The sequence below is a fragment of the Dermacentor albipictus genome, chromosome 5 (assembly GCF_038994185.2).
Source record: "Dermacentor albipictus isolate Rhodes 1998 colony chromosome 5, USDA_Dalb.pri_finalv2, whole genome shotgun sequence".
Lineage (NCBI taxonomy): Eukaryota > Metazoa > Arthropoda > Arachnida > Ixodida > Ixodidae > Dermacentor > Dermacentor albipictus.
The window spans coordinates 56,240,703-56,255,614 of NC_091825.1; the positions used below are offsets into that span (position 1 = coordinate 56,240,703).

At 44.0% G+C, this 14,912-nt stretch overlaps 1 long non-coding RNA gene across 1 annotated transcript; it reads left to right on the forward strand.

Annotated features, from left to right (window-relative positions):
* The first annotated feature begins 9,871 nt into the window (after window positions 1-9,871).
* On the forward strand, window positions 9,872-14,541 carry LOC135913267 (uncharacterized). Its single transcript, XR_010567935.2, has 3 exons — window positions 9,872-9,969; window positions 13,845-13,902; window positions 14,445-14,541. It is a non-coding gene; the product is annotated as an uncharacterized lncRNA (long non-coding RNA).
* Window positions 14,542-14,912: the final 371 nt, after the last annotated feature.

A 14,912-nucleotide genomic window follows, 5' to 3' on the forward strand; every position in this document is an offset into this window, starting at 1 on the left:
GCAAAGCAAGCGAGCTCCAGACAAACAAAGCACCTGGAGGTGATGAAAATCGTGTGCGGTGTTATGTACGAAAGTATGCGCTGAGTGCGCGGCAGAGCAACACCACCTAGAGGAAAGCGTACGTTGAGCAAAGCGGGGAAGGAGAAAACAGGCGAGGCTTTGCGGAGGAAGTGGGTAGGCGGAGGAGCACTGGGTTGACCGGCTCTGGCAGTTGCTACGGGTGCTCTCTGCGGGAAGGAATTTCAGGAATCGCCCGAAGTTTGTGCGCAGGCGCGAGTAAGAACGGCTGTGAGAAACCAAATCAGGAAGGCTTTTCTCCTTGAACATGTGACTTTTTCTGGGTACTACGGAGAAGTTTCTTTCCTCATTTTGTATACGTATGTCATTAGGCGTGACGACGTTGCGGAGTGAATACGCGTGCTGCCAATACCCACGCGCGAGTTTGTTTACGTTCCGACACTGGCTGCCGACGCGATGAACCAGGTGAGGCAGCGGGCACTGACACCCCATTTGTTGGTGATGGCGGTGTGAAAAGGTGCGACGGACGGACGCGGATGCCAAAAGTTGAAGGTGCATGGGACATAACCTCTAGCGCCTTAAGCCGCTCTGCGTTATAAAAGGCATCACTGACTTTCTTTGGCCATGCTGGAACATGCGCGGCATTCTCTGCAATCAGTGTTCCAAGTTGTACGTGGAAATATGTGGTAAGTGAAGCTGTGTTGAAGCCGGTTTATTATGAGCTACACAGCTGAAAACATTCCACACATGATCTTGCATAATACCAATTTTGTGCCTCCAATCCAAACGCCGATACTTCCACCATGTGACCTATGTGACACCGCAATATACTGTCACAGGGGTCGGCACACTTTGCCTGTCTGAGGGATCGGCGCACCCTTCAATCAATCGACATTATCGGACATGACATGCATGCGAAATGGAAACAGACATTTAACTAATGAAAAAGTATTAAGAAAACACATTCTTCTTAAAAACCAATTCAGGAAAGACTGATGAGCTTTTGTGTTTTCGCTGTCTGTCATTTTCTGAAGTGACACATGAGTGGCATTCTCCTAAACCTCACATATAATAAGGCGCCTATATGAGACGCGCTGGTGACATGGCCTATAGAGTTGACTAGCAGGTCCATCATTCAGATAAACGTACGATACCGATGAACGCGAAGTTTCTGATGACGCGTATGCAAAATGGCTCAGATTGAACTGTGACATATTTCCATTTTATTTGTATTCTCTGGCATTGTCAAAGAGGAGGCCGAGTCAAAACTCGGGCATTGCCTGACGGGATCTTTGCCACTTTTACAAATTCTGCATGCTTGAAATAAAATTACAAAAGCACTACTTAAAGCAGTTATTATTATTCTTTTCTTCCAACAAGTTATAATAAAGCTATGAACAAGGTTAAGAATATAATATACGAAACAGTTCTTGAGTATTATAGATTATTATTATATTATTTTACTGTTATTATTCATGTTGAGGGTAAACGGGGTCAACACTTAAATATTACAGAATCTTTAGGTATTGCCTGTCGCACATAACATATTTCTAGTGTTTAAGCTGCATTATTCAGTGCAGCGGATATTTCATGCAAGGCATACCCAAGCAAATATTCAACTTAATAAGGAATTTTCCTAACTAACTTCCTAATTATTACTTTACGGCACGTATTGCAAATTAAGAACTGTAACTGGTGAGGGTACAAGGCGCATTTACTTTAAATGAATTTCCAGAAAGACAGCAGTTTGGAGATATGCGCCCTTAAACTGACCGTAAAAGTGCACTGTTGTGCCACTGAAATTTTTATAAAAACGCTCTTTCAAGCATTAAAACCAAAGTAACTCGAAAGATTATGCATTTGCTCCCACTCTTTATCGAATTTATCTCTCGAAACTGCTGTCCTGCTGAAAATGCATTTAATAATAGCAAATTACAATGTCTGCTATAAAAATTATTCACAATTAGTGAAGTTTTATTAGTTAACTAAATCTGTGTTTCCATTTTTCGTGCCAGTCATGTCCACCTGTCTGACTAATTTAACTCAAGGACTAGGATTAGGTCATCCAAAAAGGCGATAAAACAACATATTATTATTATTATTATTATTATTATTATTATTATTATTATTATTATTATTATTATTATTATTATTATTATTATTATTATTATTAATGCAGCTTAAACACTAGAAATATGTTATCTGCGACAGGCAACATCTAAAAATTCTGAAAAAATTTAGGAGTGTTCACCCCGTTTAAAGGATAAATATAATAATTAGCACAGCCGGAAGAGAGAGAGAGAGAGAGAGAAACTTTATTTTGGTTCCTTCAAGGATTTAGCGTCTCGAGGTCTCGGTCGTCTTGGGCGCCGGCGACTTGGAGCCTCTTCCAGCAAGGGTGGGCCCCTATTAATTTTTCTATACAAGCACAAGATAGGCCGGCACAGGAAGCGGAACCTGGCAACATTTAACACGCGATCGCTATCGATTGAGTTTAACGTAGCAGGGTTAACTGTGCTAACGGCCATGTCCTCTGCTACAGAGATCTTCATGATAAGAAGCCATACAATATAGTTCAGATAGTGTTAAAGGAAATTGTTACTCGGCTGAGCGCATTAAAAAAACAAAAAAACAAAGGCTCCCGAGTGCGTAAGACATAGAAACAAACTCTGACTTGGCCCCTTTCATGGATAGTGATGGATTTGCAGTGAAAAACGCTTTGGGGAGATATGCTATCTCCTTCATGTGAAGATTAATCAAGGAGTGGCTGGCGAACATGTAGCCGTTATCTTTTTAATGTAGAAACAATCTAATTTTAATTATGGTGTTTGACATACCAAAACGAATTTCTGATTATGAGGCACACCGTAGTGGAGGACTCCGGAAATTTCGACCACCTGGGGTTCTTTAACGTGCACCTAAATCCAAGTACACGGGTGTTTTCGCCCCCATCGAAATGCGGCCGCCGTGCCCGGGATTCGACACCGGGCCCAACACCATAGCAACTGAGCAACCACGGCGGGTTAGAAACAATCTACAATTTTCCTAGTTTTCCCAAGCTCGGTGTCCAAAGAGGACTGACGCGCTTTGTAGGACCGGCTTACATCCGCATGGTCAGCAGTGTACGGCAAGATGGGAATACGGTGACCCTTTTAAGGAGCCGCCTGCTCTCTGAGTCTGATGTTTAGGCAGCGGCATATCTACCGGATATTTTACGGTTCACGTTGATAAAGAATGAGGTACACAGCATTCACCACCATCATCATCATAATCATCATCAGTCTACTTTATGTTCACTGCAGGACGAAGGCCTCTCCCTGCGATCTCCAATTACCGCAGTCTTGCGCCAACCGATTCCAACTAGCGCCCGCGAATTTCCTAATTTCATTGCCCCGCCTAGTCTTCTGCCGTCCTCGACTGTGGTTCCCTTCTCTTGGTACCCATTCTGCAACTCTAAGAGTCCAACTGTTATCTAACCTGCGCATTACATGACCTGCCGAGGTCCATTTTTTTTTTCAGAATGTCAATTAGAATAACGAGTATAACTCTTTGTTCTCTGATCCAAACCACTCTCTTTATTTCCATTAACGTTATGCCTAGCATTCTTTTATCCACTGCTCTTTGCGCTGTCCTTAAATTGTGCTCAAGCTTCCGTGTCAGTCTTCAAGTCTCAGCCCCATATGTCAGCACCGGTAAAATGCACTGATTATACATCTTCCTTTTCAATGATAGTGGTGAGCTTCCAGTCAGGACCTGACAATGTCGATCGTATGCGATCCAACCCATTTTAATTCTTCTACGAATTTCCATCTCATGATCACAGTTCCCTGTTAATGGCAAAAAAAAACGTTATGCCGTGTATCGTGGTGCACTACGCTTATTCTGACATTCCCTTCTTGTGCATCTGTTTTTGAAGAGCTGGACAAATGGGGCCTAATTTCTTTTTAGCGTTAAACCAACATCAAGAATATTTTGGAAGGCTAACTCTTCTACGCGATGCGAAAGCTCGTGAATATACGGTGTTACCCCATACTTATTTCTCTTCTCTGGTAAGCACTCCTTTGGTGCGCACTGCGCCTCCCCCCCCGCCCCTTGATGGCCTTGAGGCACCTAAAGATAGTATTTTTAATAACACCCTCAGGGTAGCCAGCTTCACGAAGCTTTCTGACCTTACCTTCCGTGCTTTGTTTTACTAGATGTTGGCAAGACTTCTTCACCCCCGAGCTGATGCAGAAGAAAGCGTTGCCATTTGACAAGTTTCGAATGGAACCGACGAAAGCCTAGGAGAGCTTTCCAAGACCGAGGCGTGTTTTTCCAGCACATGTGTGATCCCCCAAGCACAACCTGCCGGTCTTGAACTGGATCTTGCCATCGTTTGGGCTCTCAAAGCAAAAGTTCAAAACTTTCTGAATACATTAACAAGTTCCTTTTTCTAAGAAGTTCCTTCCTAACCTTTTAGTTGGAATTGATACAATTAGTAAAGAATAATTACGCAGTCAGTCATGCAGCTCACGACTTTGTGAGCCAAGCCACACAGCTACACCCAGCCACAACAGCTTATGGAGCATGGGATATGAGAAAACATTCAGTTCCCAGTTCCCGAGCAGCATGTGGTAGTAGCCAGTAAAACTGGATACGACAATGTTGTTAGCATATTGTAGTCGAGGCCCATAATGTAAATGCCGGGATGCGTTGCGGAGCTGCGGAGATATTCATCTGTTTCTTAGATTTCATGGCCCATAATATTTTGTGGCCAGGTGTACTTGTCAAAGGCTTGGTCCAACTTAGCCAAGAAAATGTGACTCGTAAAAGGTGCTGCATGAGACCCTATACATACATCTGAACTTTGAGCCTAGACATTACCTTTCCAGAAATGAACGTAGAGCGGAGATAAAAGGACAACTCTAAAAACCTTTCATCGAAACACCTAAACGGGAAGTGAAAGCCGAATCACCGTTGTGTTCGCAAATTTATTCTTGCAAGCTCAGTATCAAGGTGCCTTGGGGCACAGAATAATGCAGTCCCTTTACGTCAATGCTAAAGGCATTGGCACCTACAGGGCTAGCTCGATACGAAAGATCTACTGCAGAAATAGAGCAAGGAACACAAAAAGGGTCCTTAACACGCAAGGTTTTCAGATGTTTCCGAAGGAACCTTGACACCGAGTAGAGTCCAGTGTTGTTCTCCGATATTATTGCTCTAAATGCGTCTACTGGTTTGTGTTTTCGCGAAGAACACTTCCATGAACAGTCATTTCGTTTGCCTCACTTGACTCGGTAAATTCTCTAGCGGGTAGTTCTTGAGCAATTCTACAGAATAGGCTCTCACCTTCGTTGTTCATGGAAACGCATTTCGGAAGGTCATGTTCACTGCGTACCGCCCCTTTCTTGACGACAAAAAGCCCTTTTTCCGACACGACAGCCGTGAAGCCGGACGTGGCTAAGAAGTTAACCAGTGAACCAGCGTTCCCAGTGTGCGACATCGGTTGACCAACATTTGACACAGCATATGACGCCCTCAGCGACACATTCCTTCCATGACTACTCCAGAACACGAACCGAGACCCTCCCTGAGAGCGTCAACAGCTCTGCCGGTGGCGACATTGGCTGCAATGTGTTGAGCACGACGGCATGGCGACGACGACTGGCTTCTTGCTTACGTGTTAGAGGTGAGAAAAATCATTCAACATCATTGATTAGGGAGAGAAGAAAGGCTTCGACCTCCTCGGGCAGAAATGCAGATTACGGGGTGCGCCGGAGACGTGGCGCCCTTTCTCAGTGGTTTTTCGCTCGGCACCGCGTAACAGAAAGGACATTGCATTAAAAAAATTTTCTTGAAAAAAAAAACACAATGCTCAATTTCTATTGATTATTGTATTGTAAATGATAATTGATAATTCGTAGTGAGGCGCTCTGCTCCGGCGTCTGCAGCGGTACCTGCCGTCTATTTTGGACGTGTCCTGCGGCAGAAATAATTCGCGAAAGTGTTCCTCAAAGTGTGAAATTGAAGTGATCTATTTTAAATCTATGAAAGATAGATTATGAGCATCGCATCTTATAGGTCACTATTACGACTATCTTTTTGGAGTATGTTGAAGTATGGGCCCGCTTCCTTATATCTACCTCCATTATAAGTTAGGCCGCATGGCAAATAGAGTGAAAAAATTACTGATGGATATAAGGAAATTACCTACTTGGAAACAGCTTCGCCAAATTTCATTCATGTGGTTAGAGACCCTCAGGTTCCTCGGTAGATTGGATTATCTCAATTGAGGACCCATTCAAATTAGCAACTGCCCAGGCACATTTATTTTATTAGGAAATAGTTGAAATTGGAAGAGCTCCCGAAGATCGTTTTCATCTGTCATGCAAGCCACAATTCATACCTCTTTCTGTTCTGGAGTTTCTCTTGGAATGCCTGGGGGAGGGTAAAGACGGGTTAGGCTCCATCAGTTATTTGGCGCCGAGTGGGCGACCCGCAATAGAGGCCGCCAAACCTCTCGCGGGCCTCCGCTCCCACCTTTCTTGGGACGAATTGCTTCAGTTATGTAATCATAACTTCGGCAGTTGGAATTTGTTCGAAATTTTATCAGAGGATTTCTATTACTGGTGTGACTGCTATGCTAATCGATTTCCGATTTTTTTGTGTAACTTCAGAGTGTATTTATATCAGAGGAAACCCAACGCTGTTATACGCTCGCAGTACTGAAAATGCGATTTTTCAGCACTATTGCTTTGTGATGCTGAAAACAGGGTCACTTCCACGAATACTTGAAGTGGGTAGGGGTAGGCGGTTAGAATAAATCTATGAAATGCCTCACGACTCCAGCAATTGTCATTTTCAAAGTGATACAGCTTCATGACGCTTATCAGGGCTTATGTCGGAGAGTTAGGATTGAGTAACGCTGTCGACAAAGTTATACTGGGAATCGTTTTTTTTTTATTTATTACGCATCACTTTCATGAACACGACTGCCACAGCCTCGGGCTTTTTGAACGCATGTGAATATTTATTTAGGTTGCTTAGAAATATGCCGAAAGTTGCCTGCACTTGTAAAACTTATTATGGGCCGGGTTCTGTCACACGAAAGTATTATGTGGCCAGGTCCTTACAAATCGGTCAGGTCAAGTGAAATTGAAAAAACAAAACGTTTGCTAGCATTATTTAGATGTTTTAACCGATTATGTACAGGGTCCGTTATGAAAGTAATGCGCATGATTTTCTTATGACGCGACTATCCCTAGCAGCGCGGTAAAACCAGTCGGGAAATGTGGGAGGTGGGCTGCCTTGCGAAAACAGCCGATCGCCAGTTTACTCCGAGCAGTGTGAGCAGGGCGTGGTCTGCACGAACCTTGTGCCGCAGGTGTTGACGGAAAATCAGAAAGAATTTCGAGTGTTGCGGTGTGCAGAATTGTTGGATTTGATTTAAAATGAGACGGAATTTCTTAACTCTGTCGTAGCATGGTTCAGGACAACATTCATTTGGGCTAGATGGTGCATATTTGAATTTGGAAAGAACAGCGCCATCTAAGACGATCACGAGAGGGAAAACGACACAGGACAAGCGCCAACTTCATCTATCTTTACTCACAGAAAAATCAGCAAATATAAGGAAAATCACAGACATGGGCACAACCACCATAGTGTATCATCTGCCAGACCGTCCTAGATAGGACATTTCGCTTTTGAAGAGAGTCACGGAAGTATCACTGACACAGTTTTTTTCTCTCTTTATATTGTAGGCTTCCAAAACCTCACGTGCCTTCGTTTCCCTGCTTCTGCCAAGAAGCTTTATCTCTCGGAACCGTGGTTCACACTTCTTGCAGTATAGGCATTCTTTCCGTGGCAAATGTTCTGCCGCTCGGTTACACCCAGTGCAAGTTGCACAATGTTCCGGAATTTGCGCAGCTCCTTCTTTAAGCGACCGCACATGCTCAGCTGCATTGTCATTCACGCATCTACCCATTTGGCAAACATGGGTTTCCCGAAGGCGTAGCCCCGGTGCTTACTAACATTTGCTAACCCAGAATCAAAAAGGCAGAGCAGCGAGTGACGCACAAAATCATCCCCCCGCCCCAAGAAAGCGCGCGAATGAACAAGTCTCGCATCAAAACGATGTCCACTGACTTCTTTGGCGCCCGACGAATCGTCCATTTTCAGTGTGTACCGCAGGGAGAGGCTGTCAACTCAGTCGTGTAACTTGAGGTGTTCAAGAGATTTAAACGCCGGGTCAAGTGCGTGCGGACTGACATCAAAGACACGGTCAAGCTCCACCATGACAATGCCCGCCGACCCACGTCCTTCATCGTTGCCAACTTCCTGGCCGGGTGCAACACGCCTGTGGTCCTCCATCCCCCTTACTATCGACTCGGCTCCGTGCGACTGTCTTTTTGTTTCTCCGACTGAACAGAGCGCTGAAAGGAAAGCATTGGGAGACTGTGGAAAACATACAAAAGCATGGTACCTAGTCCTTAGCGATATTCCCGTCGATGACTTTCGTGGTGTCTTCCAGACCTGGCAGATGCTTCTCCGCAAGCATACTGATGCAGGGGGAGAGTATTTTGATGAATTTTAACCAAGCTAGATAGAGAGATAGATATCAGATGGACGGAAAGACAGGCAGGTAGAGGGACAGAAAGAAGGATAGAGCAGTTCGGAACAGCTGAATTACGCCTAGAATGCTAATCGCGTTAAAATATATAGATGACATATCGTGATGCTATTGATGTCAGCAAGCGTTCAACTCGCATTGATGGTGTACACAAAAGGAGAATGAATAGTGGTCCTGTCACTTCATGTATGCTGCTTATTAGGCAAGTACATGCGCTTATTACGTAGTTTTTATCTAAAATGCTTGCCTATAGTTTGTATATATACTGTTTTCATGGGTCAAATATGGAACATTTTATGATCCGGGTAATGTTTCTTGTAACCAATTTATTTAGTCTTCTAGCATTCAACCAATGTGCTCAATGCTAACCATGCATATTCTCACGGAGTTCGTAATAAGGAATTCTTACATTTCTCCTTGTTCAACTACCAAAAGACAAAGCGCTCCCGTTCCCCACGTAAGTAATAAATCGAACATCGAGAGGCCTATAATCGATAGAGATATACGTGTACACGCTGATCGGCACAGTGTGTCAAACAGACCACCTTGGCTAGTGTAATCACGGGGGCAAAAGATTTGTAAACAGTGTGCCTCATTAAACCTATAACCTACGTCCTTTATTAACTGAATGAGTTATAAGGGAACTAGAGCTAGAGCGCACAGGGGGACTGCCAAAAATGGGGTGCGGTGATGCAATCGGAAAATATGCCGGCGCAAGATGGAATCATCTGTCGCAAGACAGATGTCATTGGAGATCGCTTGGAGAGGCCTTCGTCCTGCACTTGGCATAAAAATGGGCTGGTGCTTCTACTGCTGCTGCCGCCGCTACTTCTGCTGCTTATGATGATAACCTACGCCACTTGATAGACGCTAGCGATTGCTCGCGGCCTACAACTACATATAAATGAAGCATTATTTAAATGTATTCATAGATTCAGCCTGATGAACTGACGAGATCTCTTTATACATACAAAAATTTGGAGCGGTAAGAAGGGTACAACATTACTGGTAATCACTGTAGGGCTTGTTTTCACTTATTATCACTGTATTCAATGAGCTACCTTTGTTCTCTATATGCTCCGAAGCACAAAATTGATATGCTTGTCTGTCTCACCAAGCCAATTTATGCAAACGTCACAAAAGTGTCACTCTTACTGATAAAGACACTGCAGAGTCTATAATTTCTCTTTATTATTCTCTGTCCTGCCTACTCATTTACATGCTCTTTCGGTTGGTATTCTAGGATATAAATATTCCAGGGAGTAAACGTAAGTGTACTTGGGTGCACGAGTTCCTGCCGCAGTACGCTCATCGACTAGCTTGTAGCATCCGTGCTTCAGGTGAGAAAACTTTTCAACTCCATTGACTAAGTAGAGAACAAATGGTTCGAGTTCCTTGGTCAGAAATGCGGATTACGAGGTGCGAGAGAGACGTGGCACCCTTTCTCAGTGGCTTTTCGCTCGGCACCGCGTAACAGAAAGGACAACGCATCGAAAATGATTCTCTGAAGAAAAACGTATTTTACAATTAGTATTGATAATTGCGTTCCAATGTATCATTGATAATTAGTATTGATGTGAACAGTCTGCGGCATCGTCTGCTTTGGAAGTGCCTTGGGACAACCACAATTCGGGAAAGTCTTATTGAGCAGTTGATATTGAAACGTGGTCAAGTTCAAGACTATGAAAGATAGATCATGGACAACACATCTTAAAATTCGATTTTGCAGTATCTCCAAGAAATGCGAATACATGCTTCTATTTAACTCCATTACGACGCTATGTCGCGCGACAAATAAATTTTTAAAAAATTTATTGATGCAAGAAAACTATATTGGAAACCTTCAAGAAAAGTGTGAGTAGGCACCTGAGCATCTATTCAGCAACTTCCTGCGAGGCTATTTCAGGAAAATCTGCATGCCACGTATCAGTCCATGTATCGTTTAAAGGGGCCCTCACAAGGTCTGACCATTTTGAGGTGCCAAGCGCAGAGCATACATTCAGCGATAACGGTCGTGTCTCCTAAGTATTACATCGCTACAGGCAGCGGCAAGGCCTGAAATTGTTTTTCCTTCCGGCTGCCGCGCTCCAAGCCGGACGGTGACGTAGTCGTTCCCCTGCACCTACGTAGTCGTGTCCGCAGTGTGACGTCGCTCGTGGTGACACGTGACATCGAGAATTTCTCAAGAGAACATCTGCTATCTGTGCATTTCGTTGCTTGAATTGACAAATTGAAGTTTAGAGAAATAATAGAACACACAAAAGGAAGGTCTGCGTCTTTATTTTTTACTTCGCAACGAAGCTAGAGAGATGTACTTCCGCTTTGTCTGCTTGTTCCCACGGTCGTTCGGTCACCTGTGCAGGTACCGAAACTATGCCATTTTCTACCGCGCTCCAGCGCATGATCATGCTCAGCGATCCACTGTTCTGCCTCATTATTCGTGTTGCACTGAATTATACCGGTATTCATGTTTCCTTGTGCAAAGCGGGCAAAATCGTGCACTGCGCGAACGAGACAACACCTAGAGTGTGACTCCGTCAGCGAAAATGCGTGGCGCCGGAAAAAGAAAGGGAGGAGAAAAAAATGAAAGCGGGACCTGTGACGTATGGGTCACGTGACCCTCGAGGTCTGGTATTGAAGAACGCAGGGACAGAATTTCGCGAGTGGAGAGAGCGTCATGCTTGGCAGTGGAGCCCGCCTGCTGAAATCCTGGGCTGGCGGCACTGATATATTTCTATCTCGGCTGTTAATGAGCCGACTTCAAAAATTATTGTGGCAGAACGCTCCGTAGAGGACATGTAACAGCTTCCAGCGTATAACCAAAATTTGCTGTGGGGCCTGGTGAGGGGTCCTTTAAACATCTGCTCATGGCAGACTTCAAAAATTATTGTGGCAGAACGCTCCGTAGAGGACATGTAACAGCTTCCAGCGTATAACCAAAATTTGCTGTGGGGCCTGGTGAGGGGTCCTTTAAACAACCGCTCATGGCAATCATTGTGCGTCAAGGAGATCATGTGGACATTGCTGTTTGCGTTTGAAGCTGATAAGCAGCAGGAGCTATGCGGAGCTGAACGAAATAAGATAACGCTCTTTGCTTGGACTAAAGCATGCTCTGTACTCATGCGCCTGCCGTCACTAGTTTCAGAGCTGCCCTATGTCATGAGGGCCTAACCGCCTTTTGCATAGACACTCGCGTGTTGTTATAACTTTATAACTGCATTTCGTTGCCTGTAGATCAAGGGGAAGAATGAACTACGCGTAGTGCACTGCAATTTTGCTACTGCACGCTGGATTTTCACGCAATCTCGTGGAAATGCAAACACCTCGATGCTCCCTTCCGCCGTCTCTGACAACGCAGGGACGTAAATCGATGTAGCTTAACATATCTCAGAAGCGTATCGCAAGAATTTCACTACATCGCATCCCTACAGTTGTCTATGCGGAGGACTTGATATCCAGGATGAATATTTGGAGTAATCGCTTCCGAGTGCATTTCAAAAAATATTTACTGCAAGGTGCAACATATTCCATAGGGGTCTTAGCAGGATATAGAGCAAAGGTAGCAAACTATTTGTTACACGAAGAGTTCCGTGCCTTTATTGCGTTTGCTTCCTTTGCATCTACGCCTGAGGTGAGAAAACGATACTTTCTTCGTGATACAGTAGAACAGTAAGTGTCGCGGTCTTTTCAGTTTCACAATTTTCTCATAAGTTTCCCTCTACCACTCTGGATTTTTATGAAACTCCCAATTTTAGCAAAGGCGTACCTTTCTTTCTCCACCATTGCTATCCAGTAGGACACCCGTGCGCTAAGAACGTGTTTTATTTTATTTCAAAAACCTACCTCTACACATGTTATAAAGCATTATATTTCCAATCGCCGCAGTATGCTCGGTTCGAGGGCACGCAAATTCTTGGTTGCCAATGTTGCAGAAGGCAAGTTGGTCGTACACAAAGTACCCTGTCACAGTCTTGGCGTTGATGTGCAACTTAATCCCGCGCTCACGGAAGCCCCTTCCTGCCGGTATTTTGGTGATAAATATCGAATGATGCAACCGACTCTTGTTTAATAAAGGACAGCCCAGTTCATCCATGTCCACTAGTAAAGATGAATCTGAACCAAGCGTAAAGCGCTTTCGTATGACACCTTCACAGAAAGATAAAAGCTGGCTCCACCATTTTGCATGATTTCTTAAACGAAGGCCTCCATCGTCCTATTCAGAGCGTTGTCCCACCCTTGCCCACTCACTGACAGCCTCTATTATCCCGACAGTGAAAGCGACGAATCAGTCGTAAATAACAACCATTATGAGACTACCCGTAACCGGTATCAACACAAAATAATATAGCGTCAACACACTGTACAGAAAATGCTACTCGTAGCTTCTGTAAGTACATATGTCAGAGGATTCATTCTTGAGGGCACAATCAGCAACTCTTGTTAAGTATGAAATGCTTTTAGCTCCCATTATCGGTTTGAGCCAAAGCCAGAACCGTTATCCGGGCAAGTGGCCCCAACAAACCGAGATAAGCCGGGCAACCAGTGAAAACTTAAGAAAATGCGGTGTCTCCAACACTATATGCAGGACCGCATTACATACGCTAGTTACTGCCCAAACATGTTTAAAAAAATATTTTTGCAACATTTTCCTAATGCTTGTTCCCATGATTAGTAGAGCTGCAACCACTAGTTCGCTGATGATTTATTTGCCATTTCCAACAGACGAAGTTCAAAGGCCAGATGTAGGTAACCAGGCATTTCACATTCATTTTTTAGTGATGTGACAGGGTTGCCTGTGCTCTTTTGAATGCCAGCGGTCCGTGAGCTCTGTGGCGCAATTTTCGGTCGCCTCGAGAGAAGACGCCACGCTGCATGGCGCCTCCTTCAGGAGCACTCCTTCTTCTCCATCATCCATTTGGACCAGTGCACAATATGGACTAGTGCGGTAGGGTGTGGAGTGGCGGGCTCTGCCGTTGCGAACATGCACTTCACCCATTTTTTTATTGTGGCTAGTATCATCTCCAACCAATCTGCATTCCCGGTTTCCATTTAATACTTACATATACTCTCTAATAACGGAGAGTCACCAATTCCTTGCTATTTAAATTAGGCATTCTCAAACGTTTTCATGATATAAAAATTTATTTACAGAGTTTTTCAACGAAGTTGCAGATATTGCATTTCTCAATAATAACGCTCTTCGTTTTCTCTGCAGATCTTAACAGTGATGGCGAACGTTTCCGGCCTCTTCATGCTGGTCGCTTCTGGGATTGGTAAGAAGTTCGCGTTATACAGTCGTGTTTAAACAGGGTTGCATTAATGCCTGCAGAGACATACCTATTTGGTGTGCGGCGAATTGATTCAATATTATATCTTTAAGATACAGAGTAGTACCTAACTAATTTCCAGCTTTTAGAACTTTCGTATGTTACCAATATTGCCTTTTTCATGCACTCTGCCTGACTGAAAGAAAATGCATAATGAGGGACTTTTAACTTTTAAATGGTACGTTCTCTGTGACCCATCAAATCCATATTTCCAAATTGAATAGTAACGACAATAAACAATTTTTGAGAAGTTACACCTGTATATAGTAATTGTAGAGGCGCCAGTATCACAGCATGGATATTCGTAGTTTAAAAAAAAGAAATTAGGAGGTAAATAAAGTTATATTTTTCCCTACTGGCACTGTTGACTTTAATGTAACACAGATAGCTGAACTTCGACCTCGACTGCGGTTAACATTGCGGAACGGGCACGACCATGTAGAAGGTAGATCCTCGTACATCCCGACATTTTCTATGCCACTTCCCAGCTGCTCAGCTCCTGGCTTACCCGGCGGGTGCCATTGGATTGCCGTTGATGATGCTGTGTATCCTACGGGGCCGTACGGACGTGCCGACAACTGAAGACGCTTGAGGCGAGCACGTGAAGGAACCGACGAGCATACTGGGAACAGACGCGATGCCTAGGTGGAGGCTTAGCAGAATGAGAACCATATAAAATGCACACCATGATGTGAGACTTCGGCCTCCGCTATGGATGATAAAATATGGAAGTTAAAAAAAACACTTTAGGAATAAATTTGTTTTTCACCTATGCCGACAGACTGATTTCTCTCGGCGTGAGACTTCATCAAATGTGCGCGATATATTTTGTGGAGGCACACCTGGATTTCTTTGTCACAGAAAGTAAAGCTCTAAAAAATTTTAGCATGGGTTTTTCCTCAGTTTCACCTCAGAGATGATATGAACAAAGCGCTATAGTTAGTGGTGTTTTGTAA